Below are 410 nucleotides of genomic sequence, written 5' to 3' on the forward strand. Positions count from 1 at the left end.
AGCTCAGCTCCTCACATCATCCCCAGAGCCAGACAGTCTGCGCAGCACCCGCCAGCACCCACACCAGCCCGGGCAGGCAGCCAGCACTGTGTGTGGCCCCCCAGGGAGGACCCCAGCCCTCACGTCCCCCCAGGCTGGCTCAGAGAAGTCTCCCCTATCCCAACTCGTCCATCCCAGGCGCAGAGCCACGTCCCTGCAGAGGTGCTGCTGTGGGATGACAGAGACGCCTGTGGCCCCTCCAGCCCCAGCGCAGAACAGAGATGCTGCTGCCAGCTGAGAAGGATTAAAGTGCGTTTTTCTTTTTCTTTTTGCATGGAGTGCTAAGGCCAAACCTCACACTGCCAGAGAATATTTCTCCTTTATCCCCAGGGCCAGGGCCAGGGCCAGGCTGTCAGAAACCCCAAGGCAGG

This window comes from Apaloderma vittatum, unplaced genomic scaffold (assembly GCF_000703405.1).
Source record: "Apaloderma vittatum isolate BGI_N311 unplaced genomic scaffold, ASM70340v1 scaffold28158, whole genome shotgun sequence".
NCBI classification, from domain to species: Eukaryota; Metazoa; Chordata; class Aves; order Trogoniformes; family Trogonidae; genus Apaloderma; species Apaloderma vittatum.